General features: G+C 40.8%; 1 protein-coding gene across 1 annotated transcript in view; it reads right to left on the bottom strand.

Moving 5' to 3' along the window:
- The window catches only part of FBXO8 (F-box protein 8), a 91,094-nt gene extending 76,649 nt beyond the window's left edge, over positions 1–14,445 (bottom strand). The window contains exons 1-2 of the mRNA XM_069574221.1: positions 14,236–14,445; positions 13,683–13,781 (exon numbers count right to left, since the gene is read on the bottom strand). The gene's annotated coding sequence lies outside the window, so the exon portion shown is untranslated. The remainder of the gene's footprint in view (positions 1–13,682; positions 13,782–14,235) is intronic.
- Between the last annotated feature and the right edge of the window lie 2,160 nt (positions 14,446–16,605).

The raw sequence follows: 16,605 nt of genomic DNA, 5'->3' as shown, positions 1-16,605 counted from the left end.
GTGGTGACTGACCAAAGATCACACAGTTAATAAGTAACTTGACTTTCATACACTGTGGGGTGGGGGTGGGGGGTTTGCACAACCAAGTTGGGAAACAATTTGGCACTTTTTGAGTTGTGTATCTTCTTATTAAATTGTAAGTGTTCTTTCTGTACCCTGGTTACAAGTTCTCCCTCTGGCATGTGTGTCATGAATATATATATATTTTTCCTGTTTTCGGCTTTCCTTTATTTTCTTAGTGGTTTGTTTGTTTTTTTTTTTTTTTTAAAACAAACAAATGCTTTTCATTTTAATGAAGTTCGATTTACCAATGATTTTCTTTCCATGTTTTGCGCCTTTGGTATTCTGTTTAAGAATGAATGAGTGAATGACAAGTGTAACCCTAGAGTCTAAGGGTGTAACTTGAAGTGGTCCAAGAGTTTTATTTAAAATGAATTTTGAATTCTACTTAATACAGTAACCTTATAACCTTATTTGTCTTCACATTAAAAACAATGCCTTAGATAAAAGAGAGTTTATCTAATGCTTCAGGATAAAAAAGCCACATTTTCTCTGGGCACAGAACTGTGCACCTTCAGAACGTAAAAACTGTAGGTTGAGAATCAAAGACCTGAATGGCGACTTGCCTCAGAAACTAACAACATTATTATTCATAATTAGTTTTAGTATAAATAAAAGTAATGTTACAATTAAAAGGGAAAATTGCCAAATATATTTATATATATGCACACAGATACACATACATATACAGTGAACTCTGCCTTACCTTTTTCTCATTGACTATATTATTAACTTGCAAAAGTAGGAAGTCAGGAAACACCTGGAGTAACAGGCAGATTTGGCCTTGGAATATGGAATGAAGCAGGGCAAAGGCTAATAGAGTTTTGCCAAGAGAACGCACTGATCATAGCAAACACCCTCTTCCAACAACACAAGAGAAGACTCTACACATGGACATCACCAGATGGTCAACACCGAAATCAGATTGATTATATTCTTTGCAGCCAAAGATGGAGAAGCTCAATGCAGTCAGCAAAAACAAGACCAAGAGCTAACTGTGGCTCAGATCATGAACTCCTTATTGCCAAATTCAGACTTAAATTGAAGAAAGTAGGGAAGACCACTAGACCATTCAGGTATGACCTAAATCAAATCCCTAAGGGACTACATCTGATAGAGTGCATGATGAACTATGGACAGAGGTTCATGACATTGTACAGGAGACAGGGATCAAGACCATCCCCATGGAAAAGAAATGCAAAAAAGTAAAATGGCTGTCTGAGGAGGCCTTACAAATAGCTGTGAAAAGCAAAGGAGAAAAGGAAAGATACAAGCATCTGAATGCAGAGTTCCAAAGAATAGCAAGGAGAGATAAGAAAGGCTTGCTCAGCGATCAGTGCAAAGAAATAGAGGAAAACAACAGAATGGGAAAGACTAGAGATCTCTTCAAGAAAATCAGAGATACCAAGGGAACATTTCATGAAAGATGGGCTCAATAAAGGACAGAAATGGTATGGACCTAACAGAAGCGGAAGATATTAAGAAGAGGTGGCAAAAAAATACACAGAAGAACTATACAAAAAAGATATTCATGAAGCAGATAATCATGATGGTGTGATCACTCTTCTAGAGCCAGACATCCTGGAATGTGAAGTCAAGTGGGCCTTAGGAATCATCACTATGAACAAAGCTAGTGGAGGTGATGGAATTCCAGTCGAGCTATTTCAAATCCTGAAAGATGATGTAAAAGTGCTGCACTCAATATGCCAGCAAATTTGGAAAACTCAGCAGTGGCCACAGGCCTGGAAAAGATCAGTATTCATTCCAATCCCAAAGAAAGGCAATGCCAAAGAATGTTCAAACTACCACACAATTGCACTCACTCACATGCTAGTAAAGTAATGCTCAAAATTCTCCAAGCCAGTCTTCAGCAATATGTGAACTGTGAGCTTCCAGATGTTCAAGCTGGTTTTAGAAAAGGCAGAGGAACCAGAGATCAAATTGCCAACATCTGCTGGATCATGGAAAAAGCAAGAGAGTTACAGAAAAACATCTATTTCTGCTTTATTGAGTATGCCAAAGCCTTTGACTGTGTGGATCACAATAAACTGTGGAAAATTCTGAAAGAGATGGGAATACCAGGCCACCTGACCTGCCTCTTGAGAAACCTATATGCAGGTCAGGAAGCAACAGTTAGAACTGGATTTGAAACAACAGTCTGGTTCCAAATAGGAAAAGGAGTACGTCAAGGCTGTATATTGTCACCCTGCTTATTTAACTTCTATGCAGAGTACATCATGAGAAACGCTGGGCTGGAAGAAGCACAAGCTGGAATCAAGATTGCTGGGAGAAATATCAATAACCTCAGATATGCAGATGACACCAGTCTTATGGCAGAATGTGAAGAGGAACTAAAAAGCCTCTTGATGAAAGTGAAAGAGGAGAGTGAAAAAGTCGTCTTAAAGTGCAACATTCAGAAAACTCAGATCATGGCATCTGGTCCCATCACTTCATGGCAAATAGATTGTGAAACAGTGGAAACAGTGTCAGACTTTATTTTGAGGGGCTCCAAAATCACTGTAGACAGTGATTGCAGCCATGAAATTAAAAGACGCTTACTCCTTGGAAGGAAAGTTATGACCAACCTAGATAGCATATTAAAAAGCAGAGACATTACTCTGCCAACAAAGATCTGTCTAGTCAAGGCTATGGTTTTTCCAGTGGTCATGTATGGATGTGAGAGTTGGACTGTGAAGAAAGCCGAGCGCCGAAGAATTGAAGCTTTTGAACTGTGGTGTGGAGAAGACTCTTGAGAGTCCCTTGGACTGCAAGAAGATCCAACCAGTGCATCCTAAAGGAGGTCAGTTCTGGGTGTTCATTGGAATTACTGATGCTGAAGTTGAAACTCCAATACTTTGACCACCTCATGAGAAGAGTTGACTCACTGGAAAAGACTCTGATGCTGGGAGGGATTGGGGGCTGGAGGAGAAGGGGACGACAGAAGATGAGATGGCTTGATGGCATTACTGACTCGATGGACATGAGTCTGGGTAAACTCCGGGAGTTTGTGATGGACAGGGAGGCCTGGCGTGCTGCGATTCATGGGGTCGCGAGGAGTCGGACACGACTGAGCGGCTGAACTGAACTGAACTGATAGATTCAACTGTTCAACTGTTTTTATATATATCTAAGCTACTAAAAATCCTTCCTGAATGAATAGCAGATGAACAACTGAATATAAATGAAAACAGATGCTTCGAGGAAGAGTATCCAGAATTGTCATCAACTCTTCACAGTCACTACATGTTTTCCCTAACAAGCTCATATGCCCACAGCACATTGCCAAACCTTACTGACTTCTTCCAGCATTTCTTTATGAAGTTATGATTGTGACCTCATAGCACTGAGGACTGTTGGCTAAAGAGCATGCCTCCCCAGGATGTTCTCCTTTTCCAAAGAAGCTCTTACCCCCTGGAGGGTGGGGAAGGGAGGTGCACACACATATTGGAGGATGTCCCTCATGTAAACCCTGCCATCTGACCTCAGAATCCCCGAAGTTTGACTTCCTTTCAAATTTGACAATCTGGAGGCACTCCAGATCTAGAGACACAAGGCAAGCAGAAAAGGAAAGCCATTGACCCTGTATTTGGCATCCACATTCTTGTGACTTTCAAGTATATATTTTCAAAGGTAACCTATCAAAATGTCATTATCCTTCTGAATATACACGTGTATTTTCACAGTACATACATTCACGATAGAAAAGATGGGTTCTTACACATAAAATGCAACATAACATAAAACAATGGTTTCCACTGTAGTGGTTAGACTCAATGTCTATTTAAATGTATGCATAAAGCATGTTTAAGACATGCTAAGAGGTTAGACGATCAATAACTGAATGTGGAAGCTTGAACTAAGGCATGTTGCTGAGTTTTTATCCCTGTTGGAAAAATCCTAGAAGACAGAAAATTCTCTTTATACCTCATTTCTGTACACAATCAGATTTAACAGCTGAAAAAATCTCATGGGTGTATAATCATGATTCCATCTCTCTCTTTTTATTTCTTTCCTGACTCTTTTTCTAACAAAAACTGTTGATTTTCAGAGACAGATTAAGAGAGGGAAGACATATTTAGACATGTGCACACACAGATGGTGGGGTGAGGGGGGCATGGGCTTGTGAGAAACATTCGTCATATATACATTTTTGCCTAGAAACATACACAAGTGTTAAAATATATTCTTATTATAACATCTGCTAAAATTATGGTTCATTTTGACAGAAAGATATCTAGCTCAAAATTTAATTTCAGGCAACTATTCAGCAAGCAGAATTGTAGTAACAATCTTTTCTGTGCTTTTTATGTGTATATTCTTCTGACAGGTTGTGCTAGTTATAGTAGGCCTTTCCTAGCACTCTACAGAATGTATCACAATGTATGACTTAAATAAAAGCAAGTTGTTAACATTTGAAACTTTAGAGCCCTCATCCCTTTGTTTACAATGATTCCTGGTTTCATCTTATTTATGTTGTTGGTTCTAGAATCAAGTACCCCACCAGATTTACAGTAAAGTTATCCAAGTTTGTGTATTATGTAAGAATATATTAACATTGCATAAAATCTTAAAGCACTAGATTTCTTGGAAAAATGCCCATGAATTTAAAGCACTAGTTTTAAAATTATGTATATTTGAATATATCCTTAATTCTGAAAGAATGCACAGCATAAACTGCTAGATTTTTTTTTAAAGGATTAAAAGTTCTCTGTTTTTGTCTCAGTTTAAAATAAAATAAATAATTCTACCTCCCAAAGACAGCCTCTCTTAATACAAGTTTTTTTCTAGGCTCTTTTTTTTTTTTTTTGGATACACTTTTACATAACTGGGCCCATACTCCCTATAGTTTCTATCCTGCATTTTATACTTAAACATGTTTTCTTATGATATTATCACAGTTTCAGACATGTAATTACAACAAGTAACTGTGCCATAATTACTGTAGTTGAATTCATAATGAAGTGAAAGTTTTAGTTTCTAGGTCATGTCCAACTCTTTGGGACACCAAGGACTGTAGCTGCCCGCCAGACTCCTCTGTCCATGAAATTCTCCAAGCAAGAATACTGGAGAGGATAGCCATTCCCTTCTCCAGGGGATCTTACTGTTCCAGGGATCGAACCTAGGGTCTCCTGCACTGCAGACAAATTCTTTACCATCTGAGCCACTAGGGCACATTTAAGTTTGCTATTATAACAAAGATCTCATGGTAACTTTAGTATGTCAAAGTTTCACAAATTTCAGATTATTTCTTTTATAGTATCAGTCAGGGCTTACCATATGAAGCAGAAGCAGTAGGACATGTTTACCAAGGGATTTATTGTAAGGATCTGACTCACCCCGTGGAGGCCAGCCAGCCCAGTATGGAATTGCAGGTGAGAAATGGACAATTTCCTGCCATATGAGTAAACAAAGGATGTCACATTCATCAGCAATTATTAGCCACCATGGATGGTGAGCTGGTGAGCCTTGAGAAAACTCAGGATGTGAAAACACAAAGAAACTGGCACCAGAGAGTTGAGGTTCATATAGGAATGATTTCAGTAAGTGCAAACTCTGGCATGTTCCCATACATGATAAAGTATTAAATTCCTTAACCTGGGTTTTCTTTAGTTAACAATAACCTGCCCTTTGTTGCAAAAGTTCTATTAATATATAACCTGGCTCCTCCCCTCACCTCCTTGGAGAAATTCTCTCAGGGTTACTTGAGATGCTGTCTTCTGGGCTCAAAGTCCTAAGGGAAGGGAAGTGAAAGTCGCTCGGTTGTGTCCGACTCTGCGACCCCATGGACTATAGTCTACCACAAGGGTACTGGAGTGGGCTGCAATTTCCTTCTCCAGAGGATCTTCCAGACCCAGGGATTGAACCCAGGTCTCCTGCATTGTAGGGAGACGCTTTGCCATCTGAGCCACCAGGGAAGTCCTAAAAATCCCCACCAGATAAAACATGTGAAGTGTTTGCCATTCAGTCACGCTCTACTCTTTGTGACCCCGTGGACTAAGATGATCTCTTTTACTTACAGTCAATTGATTGTTTTTACTTTAATCACATCTTAAAAAAAAAAAAAACCTTCATGGCAACATTTGTATAAGTGTTTATGAATAACTGAGGACTGCAGCTTAGCAGGAGAAGGCAATGGCAACCCACTCTTGCCTGGAAAATCCCATGAATGGAGGAGCCTGGTAGGCTGCAGTCCAGGGGGTCGCTAAGGGTCGGACAGGACTGACCCACTTTCACTCTTCACTTTCATGCATTGGAGAAGGAACTGGCAACCCACTCCAGTGTTCTTGCCTGGAGAATCCCAGGGATGGGGAAGCCTGGTGGGCTGCCGTCTATGAGGTCGCACAGAGTTAGACACGACTGAGGCGACTTAGCAGCAGCAGCAGCAGCTTAGCAAAGTTGACTCATTAAAAGACCATCATCAACAACAACAACAACAACAAAGACCATCAGGGCTAAAGTTTTTAGAATTACTGAGTTAAAGGAAATGGATTTTAAAAATAAATTCTGATATGTGTCCTACTCTTTACGACCCCATGCACTGTAGCCTACCAGGCTCCTCTGCCCATGGGATTTCCCAGGCAAGAATACTGCAGTGGGTTTCCATTTCCTTCTCCAGGGGATCTTCCTGACCCAGGGACTGAACTTAGGTCTCTTGTATCTCATGCATTGGCAGGTGGATTCTTTACCACTGCACCACCTGGGAAGCACCCCCAAATCTGATACATATATTTAAGTCCCTTTTCTAAAGGGTTGTCACAATTTTCTATGCTTTGCCACTCTACCCTGAATTTTCCTGGGATAGATACCAGACTACCTACCCCAGGAAGGTAGTGGGGTACCTACACCACAAGGCATGCATGCATGCATGCTAAGTTGCTTCAGTCCTGTCTGACTCTTTGTGATCCTATGAGCTATAGCCTGCCAGGCTTGTCTGTCCACAAAATTCTCCAAGCAAGAATACTGGAGTGGGTTGCCATGCCTTCCTCCAGGGGATTTTCCTGATGCGGGATCGAACCTGTCTCTTATGTCTCCTGTGGGATCTTTACCACTAGCGCCACCTATGAATCAACAGCATAGTTGAGAAGCCTCCTAAAATAAAAAAGCACTAGTGCCTCAAGATAGGCACAAGGTTTTCTGGCAGTGAATATTTACAGATTTGCTTTCCCAAGATAATTATTGTACCTCCTCCCTGAGCCCTGTATGAGCCTCACTGAGCAATTGCCCAGATCTATTTAAAGGTGGGAATATAGATTACTATTTATTATTTACTATTTACAGGGGATGTGTTAAGCATTTTTAAGGGGAGTGTTAACCCTGTCCTCAAAAAGTCTCAAGACTAATTTTCAAAAAAAATATTGGATGTTATTATATCCACATTAAAGTCCTTTTTCCTAAATTTCTCTGGGAAACAGGACTAATCATGTCTTTAAACTCTACGTAACTATAAATAAAAGGCAGGTCTTTCTGAAGTCCCTTGCTGTTTCAGTAGATCTATGTAAAATAAAGAACCACATTATTTTATCTTCAGAAAACTTATCATTAGGCAAAGCTTAGTCAAGTGATTAATTAGATGGACTTGGGGATGAGGTTTTTTTACTTGAATTCTTACTTCTACTTTGAACTATTTTTTAAACCTGGACAAATAATTTAATATCCTTTAGCTTCAGTTTTCTCACTTATAAAATGGAGATAATACTCTCTCATGTGGTTGTAGGAGGTTTAAATGAGCCAATATATGTAAAATGTGTGGTGTATATGCTGGCATATGATGTGTGTGTGTAAATGCATATTATCCCTTTGTATTTTCTGCTTTTAAACAATTTAGAGGCAGGGCAGAAAGTGCAACTGGCTTGCAAATCATTCTTTGGTATCTTCAAAGGCTCAAACCTTCAGGGAAGTTAGGTTTAGGAGGAAGCAGAAAGTGAGGTGGGGGTGGGGTATAATTTGAAAACAGAAACAGAATGCCTAGGAAAACCATCAAGGAACACATGCTCCTCCAGAGGACACAGAGGGTCCCCAAGCTGAGGGAGAGGAGAATGGGGCTGTGGGTCCTGAGAGCAGAAAGGTCTGCATGCTTAGGGGTGGAGCCTGAAGAAAAGGAACTGAACAAAGAAGGCCTCACTGCCTCTACTTCAGGGTTTGGAGGCTGTTTGGCGGCATCTTTCCCTAAAATATAGCCCTCTCCCTGTTCTCAGATTTAATTTCTTAAGATGAACATTTGAGGGGAAAAAGAGGCAATTTTACTCCCAGTGTGAGAACACATTAATTTTCAAAGAATAGGAGCTGCGATTCACTATTTGCAGGCAAGCCAGGAGATGGCTTTGCCAATACTATTGATTCACTGCAAATGTCTCTGTGTTCTCAAAGCTTGATGTTAAACTCTTCAGTCAATGACTATTTCAAAGCACCTAATTTAATTCAGCAGCTTAAAAACCTAATGCGGTTTCAGCTGGTAATTGAACTTTCAGAGAGAATCATGTGCCTTGTTTCCTAGAAATGAAATTAAAGAGTTAAGTCCAAATAGATGACATCCATTATCAATAAAGTAGGTTGGAACCTGTTTTTTGACGAGTATGTAGCAAAACAAACTAATAATTCTTGAGTGATTCTTTTATTTCATCATTGGGTATTAGATAGTCTTGATTACTTCCACAGATTCATTTTATAGGCAGTGTCGGAAACTACACCTGCAAAGCAAGGAGCAGAATGACTCCTTAAATGTCATCCTCATTCTCACTGAAAGTGACAGATTTTTGACAAAACTCAGTGTTCGCTCTGAACTATTAGAGCAGTTCATTTTCCAACAGCAGGTCATTTCAAACCGACATGATGGTTAATGTGAACATTTAGTTCATGAGTTAAATCTTCAAACCCCTGACTCTTCACACTGGGGAAACCTCTGGGTCACCTGCCGTGGTTTCTTACAGAAAAAAAAAAAAAAAATAGAACTCTGTTGCAATACTTTGAACTCTAGATAAGGGAGAGATGTAAAAGTGATGTGTTTCTGGTGTTCCATTACAAGGTAATAACAATGCATCTATTCTTAAAGAAACACATAAAAACTGAAGTGATTGGAGTTATAGCATCTGTGAAGAGGGTGCCTTTGGAGACAGGTGGAAGTGCTGACATGTTGCCCATGTGTCTGGACCTGACGGGGTGGCCTCTGAGGCTGGATAGCACAGCACTTATTTCCCTGCAGACTCTGAAGCCTCCTCATCCTTCTGTCAAAGGCAGACAGAGCCTCATCCCACAGGGGCCTCTTCACTTGCTTTCTTTGCCTCCCCCAATGGCCAATTGTTGTTAACTGAGCTTTCATAAATGTGGCTTCTCTGAGCAGAGCCAAACGTTTGCCTCAAATTTTGCCTATTATGCTGATGCATCTAATATGATCATTCTGATGCAGGACAAGAATCAACATCATTCTAAACCTCAAAAAATAGAGGTAAGGGCTGGGCTAAGATTTCATGGGAAGGAAGGAGAGCACAGCTTCTCCTCTTCTGGAGAAACCTTGGCTCCTGGTTGTCTTTCCCAGCCTTGGAAAGGGTTCATCACACTCAGTGATGAACAACATCAGCTCAGAATCCTACTCTGATTCGTTTTCTCCTGGTCATGCTTTGGGAAGGCGTGTTATGCAGACAAGGGCACACCCTAGGGAGAAGGCAGTAGCGCTCAGAGGAAGCTGAAGTTGGCCACCCACGCTGTGAAGTGGGAGCGAAAGTTCTAATCAATAGCTTTGTCATTTTCTTCAATCACTCTGCCTCCCTTGCAATTTAGCCCAGAAAATCAGTTGAGGGTCGTCAGGAAGCATTTAACAGGAGGCTTCCTGTGTGCTATTTTGGATCTGTCAGGAATTCTCTGTTCCTTATTAATTTCTGAATACTCAGGAATTAAGAGGAGAGGCAAGCCTCTCCTGGGGGCTGAGGAATCCAGGCATTTCCTTTGTTAGTTTTTCTAAACAGTGATAAGTACCCTCTTCCTTTTTATGAACCATATGGTAAAAGTGATTATTTACAACTCTCTCTCTCTTTAATATGGATCGCCTATGTTTTGCAAGTCTGGAGTTTTAATCTTTATCTTTGCTGAGAATAACTACAGTATATATGCCCACACCATGTTGATTAAAACACCTTTGCTCTGTCAGAGCTTTGGTCCCTGTGTCTTGCTTTCTCTCTCTCTCTGTCTCCCTGGCTATTTCTTTGGAGCACAGAGATCCTCTGTGTTCACTTTGCTGCTCGGGCTTCTAAGACCCTCTCGAGAAGGCGCTCTGCACCCTCACCCCATCGAGAGGGCGTCTGAGGCCTCTGTGAACAGAGCAAGCGCCGTGCCAGGGGCTTTATTGGCTTCTGCATAAACCAAGGAATATCAGCCTCTTTCTCACTCCTTTACTTTCTTATCAGTCGACTCCAGACCACCAGGTTCCAGTCCATTAAAGGACCTCAACAGAGGGTAAGAGACCTCCTTGTGATTCTGCAATCATTGGGGTGGCCCAGGTGTTGTTTGGTGCTCTGCGGAAGGTAGAGAAACTACATGTCCTCCTCTGATGAACAATCTCCCCATGAGCGAGACTTACTGACAAGTGTTCGCTGATGAGAAACCTGGAGTCAAATCAAAGAAACTGACAACAATTAAAGATGATAAGCTAAGGGACTTCCCTGGTGGTCCAGTGGTTAAGACTCTAGCACTTCCACTGAAGGGGCTTAAGTTCCATTCCTGGCTGGGGAACTAAGATCCTTCAGGCCCAATCATGCAGGTAAAAAAAAAAAAAAAAAATTAAAAAAGCAAGGTGGGGAGGACCTCAGGTAGATAATGTTTTGACCTTTGTTTTAGAAAAAGTCTCTCAGAGAAGTACCCATTCCTCTCCTGCACATCTGGTCAAAGATGGGGGTTGATTCTGATTGACAAATTGTTACCACTGTTTCAGGGAGGATAAAGCCAATGGCTTAAATAAAGGGGGAAATTATGTGTATTTTTAGGACTTAAACCCCTTGTGCTTTAACTTGTTGATTTATTAATTCAATACATTTCAGTTACTCATCAGCTATGCTTCAGGTACTCTGGCTTGCAGCACGGATGCTCTTTCTAAAAAACCTGAGCATGATTTTGATAATCATGGTGATGAACTGTGATGAACTGGGCAGCTCACTTTACTTCTCTGAGCTATGCATCCGTCAAGGAAATTGTGAAAATAAACTACTCTAACCCAACCAATATGCCAGCAAATTTGGAAAACTCAGCAGTGGCCACAGGACTGGAAAAGGTCAGTTTTCATTCCAATCCCAAATAAAGGCAATGCCAAAGAATGCTCAAACTACCACACAATTGCACTCATCTCACACGCTAGTAAAGTAATGCTCAAAAATTTCCAAGCCAGGCTTCAACAATACGTGAAACGTGAACTTCCAGATGTTCAAGCTGGTTTTGGAAAAGGCAGAGGAACCAGAGATCAAATTGCCAACATCTAATAGATCATTGAAAAAGAAGAGAGTTCCAGAAAAACATCTATTTCTGCTTTATTGAGTATGCCAAAGCCTTTGACTGTGTGGATCACAATAAACTGTGGAAAATTCTGAAAGAGATGGGAATATCAGACGACCTGACCTGCCTCTTGAGAAACCTATATGCAGGTCAGGAAGCAACAGTTAGAACTGGATGTGGAACAACAGACTGTTTCCAAATAGGAAAAGGAGTACGTCAAGGCTGTATATTGTCACCTTGCTTATTTAAATTCTATGCAGAGTACATCATGAGAAACGCTGGGCTGGAGGAAGCACAAACTGGAATCAAGATTGCCAGGAGAGATATCAATAACCTCAGATATGCAGATGACACCACCCTTATGGCAGAAAGTGAAGAGCAACTAAAAAGCCCCTTGATGAAAGTGAAAGTGGAGAGTGAAAACGCTGGCTTAAAGCTCAACATCCAGAAAACTCAGATTATGGCATCTGGTCCCATCACTTCATGGCTAATAGATGGGGAAACAGTGGAAACAGTGTCAGACTTTATTTTTGGGGGCTCCAAAATCACTGCAGATGGTGATTGCAGCCATGAAATTAAAAGATGCTTACTCCTTGGAAGGAAAATTATGACCAACCTAGATAGCATATTGAAAAGCAGAGACATTACTTTGCCGACTAAGGTCTGTCTAGTCAAGGCTATGGTTTTTCCTGTGGTCATGTATGGATGTGAGAGTTGGACTGTGAAGAAAGCTGAGCGTTGAGGAATTGATGCTTTTGAACTGTAGTGTTGGAGAAGACTCTTGAGAGTCCCATGGACTGGAAGAAGATCCAACCAGTCCATCCTAAAGGAGATCAGTCCTGGGTGTTCTTTGGAAGGAATGATGCTAAAGCTGAAACTCCAGTACTTTGGCCACCTCATGCAGAGTTTACTCACTGGAAAAGACTCTGATCCTGGGAGGGATTGGGGGCAGGAGGAGAAGGGGACGACAGAGGATGAGATCACTGGATGGCATCACTGACTCGATGGACGTGGGTTTGAGTGAACTCCAGGAGTTGGTGATGGACAGGGAGGCCTGGCATGCTGTAATTCATGGGATCACAAAGAGTCGGACACGACTGAGCGACTGAACTGAACTGAACCCACCCAACACAGTTTTTGTGGCTCTTGGAGCATATAACAATATTAGGGAAAAAGTTACCAAATAATGAGAGTTCATATCCCTTGTGGGTAAGTGGATAACACTTAATGAAACATGAATGAAACATTGTGAGATAGAATTCCTCCTCCATTTGAAGCTAGATGTTAATAACCCCAATTCAAGATTGACTCATTTTGATTCATTCAATCCACTACTTTGGTTGAATATCAAGCCTCTAGAGGAAAACTGAGGAACTTCCTTTAGTAATTTCACTAAAATTGCATTGATACTTACTGCCTTATTCCAAAAATATTTTTTTAAAAACAATCGTGCTAGGAGATTACAGTTTAGTAGAGGAAGGCATCTGAAGCAACCAGTGCACTACAATGTATCAATTCTGGAATAGAAAGTTTGAAGGCTATGTATAGGATGAGGGCTTGATAGACATAATGGAAATCAAAACTTTTTCTAGTTAACTAGTGTTATAATATTTCTAACATTCACTCAGCACTCTTTCTTCTTTCTTTCCCCTTTCTCAGAAAAAAAAGAAAGATAAAGAAGAAAAAAGAGAAATGAAATAACATCAGAACCCACCATGAATGGTTAGATATTTATATTAACTCATATCTTAAACCTGATTTTCTTTCCTTTCTTTTTTTAATCCTGTTTAACTGCATAGTTTTGTTTGACTCATATCATTTTTTTGGCTTCATCTAGCAGCACGTAGAATCATAGTTCCCTGACCAGGGGTAGAACCTATGCCCCTGAAACGGAAGTGTGGAGTCCTAAACACTGGACCATCAAGGAATTCCCTTGACTAATATGGTAGATAGAAAGAAGGGCTTAATGAGATGCGTGGCTCCAGATAGAAGGGTTAAAGTAAATAACCTTGGGGAAAAAAAGCTCCTGGGAAAGGTCAAAACAACAATAGGGGAAAATGAGATTGTCTGATTTATATGTGTCAAACTGCATTTCACAACATTTTGCTAAAGTTTAACCCCAAGTGATGATGCTTCCAAATACTTACACTCAAATATTTGTTCCTCTTGTTTAAATCCTGGTTCCAGATAGTTCCAGAGCCATCCTGAGGAAATTTGCTAGCTTTTTATTGCTTTAGAGCTTTCATCTATAAAGTGAGCATAAAGACACTTCACTGTTTTGTGAAGGGGATCAGGATACGCCACCCCAAATTTGCTACTTTGACTTATTGATTTTTTTGAACTGAAAGCAACTGAGAAACAGCACATCCAAGAAAAGTCCTTTGTCCTCACCCTTCTACCTAAAAGTAGAGTATGAACTTCCCCCCAGGTGTGCTAGTGGTAGAGAACTTGCCTGACAGTGTAGAAGACCCAAGAGACATGGGTTTGGTCCCTGGGTCAGGAAGATCCCTTTTAGGAGGAAGTGGCAACCCACTCACCAGAGTGATTTCCCAGGATTCCTGCCTGGGAAATCCCATGGATAGAGGAGCCTGGAGGGCTACAGGCTGTAGGGGGTGCAAAGAGTTGGACATGACTGAGCACACACACACAAACTACTCCTTCCCAAAAACCCTGTACCAAGATGAGGATAGCAATTCTTACCATCAGAGTTGGATAGCTGGCACCAAGGTGAGTCCACATAAAGAAAAACCTGACTAAAATAACACTTTACTTCCATTAGCTCTGAAACTGAGTAGAACCTTATGGGGCTCCTGGGCTTGAAATTCTTTCTGTGTCCCCTGTTTCTTGAACTTCCTTGAGTGCTTTAGTTCCAAAGGGCAGGTTCAAACAGTTGCTAATCAGGGAGGGTATGCAGAGACAAGGGAGGAGCAGTGGAGAAACAATTGTGCAACCTTGGGGCAAGGTCCTGGTTCCCCTTCAAGGGATTTTTTGTTCAGTCACTCAGTCGTGTCCGACTCTTTGTAATCTCATGGATTACAGCAAGCCAGGCTTCCCTGTCCTTCACCATCTCCCGGAGCTTGCTCAAACTCATGTCCATTGAGTCTGTGATGCCATCCAACTATCTCGTCCTTTGTTGTCCCCTTCTCCTTCTGCCTTCAATCTTTTGCAGCATCAAGGTCTTTTCTAATGAATCAGCTCTTCACATCAGGTGGTCAAAATATTGGAGCTTCAGCTTCAGCATCAGTCCTTCAATGAATATTCAGGATTGATTTCCTTTAGGATTGGCTGGCTTGATCTCTTTGCAATCCAAGGAACTCTCAAGAGTCTTCTCCAACACCACAGTTCAAAAGCATCAGTTCTCCTGTGCTCAGCTTTCTTTATGGTTCAACTCTCACATCCATACATAAATGCTAGAAAACCATAGCTTGGACTGTACAGACTTTGTTGGCAAAGTAATGTTCCTGCTTTTTAATACACTGTCTAGGTTTGTCATAGCTTTTCTTGAAGGGATACACATAACAATATCTTTGAGCTCAACTGCAGAAATAAAACATCAACAAATGGAAAATGTTAACTACTTGAGGAAGCATCCAAAACCTCAGGAACCACAGCTCATCAGGAGACCACCTAAAGCCAGATAAAGGAATCCAGTCCCTATATACATGCTGATCTTCATCAATAACCCTGCCCTTGAAACATTCCTAATGTTTCACCAAATCCCTCCAGGTTGGGACAGACAATTTTTGAGGACACAAGCCACTGTGTCCCCCTTTGCCTGGCAAAGCAATGAAACTATTCTTTTCTACCTCACGCAAAACTCTGTCTCTGAGATTTGGTTTGGCACTGGTGCACAGAGGCCAAGTTTTTAGCATCAGTTTCTCTCATATATATTTTTTCTCACATGATTTATCAGCCTTAGAAGACCCAAATCCCTCTTCTTTTGTCTACTTACTTCAGAATTTATTGTGCATGTACACACTCAGTTGTGTCTGACTCCTTTGAAACCCCAGGAACTGTAACCCACCAGGCTCCTCTGTCCATGGAATTATCTAGACAAAAATACAGGAATGGGTTGCCATTCCCTTCTCCAGGGGATTGTCTTGAGCCAAGGATCAAACCCACACCTTGCATTGGAAAATGGATTCTTACCAACTGTGACACCCCTACAATTTATTGGCCCTTGTTGAAATGTTCCATAGACCCCTTAATCTGACCACTTCTTGAGGTTTTTCACGTTTCTGTGATGCCTCTGTGCATGTAAAAATATTAACATCAATATAAATTTTACCTTTCTTTTTCTACTTAATGTGTCTCTTGCTTGTTTAATTCTCAAGTTCTTCGTACTGAGCCCAAAAGGATAGAGGAAAAGTTTCTCCATCCCTATACTTGTAAGGATTAAATGAGATTAACTGTTGAGAAGTCATTTGTTCCAGTCTAATGATTTTCAGCATCATCACACCAGATTTCTTTCATTCAAATGCAGACATAACATAATATGGTTAGAAAATCAGCCTAACATTTGGGCCAGAATTCTTCTCTATGAGCTGTTTCTGCTTAGAAAACAAGTTCCTAAATGCTTGGAAAGTTTCAGCTGGTGACTTCAGAGGACAGGGGATGCTATGGGTGAGGTAAGAGGAGGAATGTATTGTTTTCTACCAAGAAGCCAGGGGAGGAGAGAGAGACAAGTTTTAAGAGAAGAGCAGACATAAGCCAGCAAAACAGAATAACAGGTACTTCAGAGAAAAAGCCAGGAGAGAAACTTCTGGTCTTGAGTGGACCAGAGAACAGGGCAATATAATAAGTGATGTGGGGACTTCCCTGGTAGTCCAGCGGTTGAGACTTCCCCTTCCACTGCAGGGGTTATAGGTTTGATTCCTGGCCAGAGAGCTAAGACCCCACATTCCTCATGGTCAAAAAACCAAAACATAAAATACAAACACTAATCTAACACATTTAGACTTTAAAAAATGGCCCACATGAAAAAAATCTTTAAAAAAGTAATATGTTTTTGTTTCCACCTTTCCAATTATCAGTAAAATCACACATATTTACAAATGCTTTAGTTCTAAT

The sequence above is a fragment of the Ovis canadensis genome, chromosome 2 (genome assembly GCF_042477335.2).
Source record: "Ovis canadensis isolate MfBH-ARS-UI-01 breed Bighorn chromosome 2, ARS-UI_OviCan_v2, whole genome shotgun sequence".
Taxonomy (NCBI): domain Eukaryota; kingdom Metazoa; phylum Chordata; class Mammalia; order Artiodactyla; family Bovidae; genus Ovis; species Ovis canadensis.
Note: the sequence above shows the minus strand (reverse complement) of the source record. Positions and strands in the feature narration are given on the sequence as shown.